We start from the raw sequence: 217 nt of genomic DNA, 5'->3' as shown, positions 1-217 counted from the left end.
CGCCTAAGTTTCTAAAATCCTACCGTGTGGAGAGCAAACCTCCCACTCGGGGGCTTAGCTGCAGCCCAGTGCTCGCCTAAGTTTCTAAAATCCTACCGAGTGGAGAGCAAACCTCCCACTCGGGGGCTTAGCTGCAGCCCAATGCTCGCCTAAGTTTCTAAAATCCTACCGAGCGAGGAGCAAACTCCCACTCGGGGGCTTAGCTGCAGCCCAGTGC

Source organism: Triticum dicoccoides, chromosome 6B (genome assembly GCF_002162155.2).
Source record: "Triticum dicoccoides isolate Atlit2015 ecotype Zavitan chromosome 6B, WEW_v2.0, whole genome shotgun sequence".
Classification (NCBI taxonomy): domain Eukaryota; kingdom Viridiplantae; phylum Streptophyta; class Magnoliopsida; order Poales; family Poaceae; genus Triticum; species Triticum dicoccoides.
Note: the sequence above shows the minus strand (reverse complement) of the source record.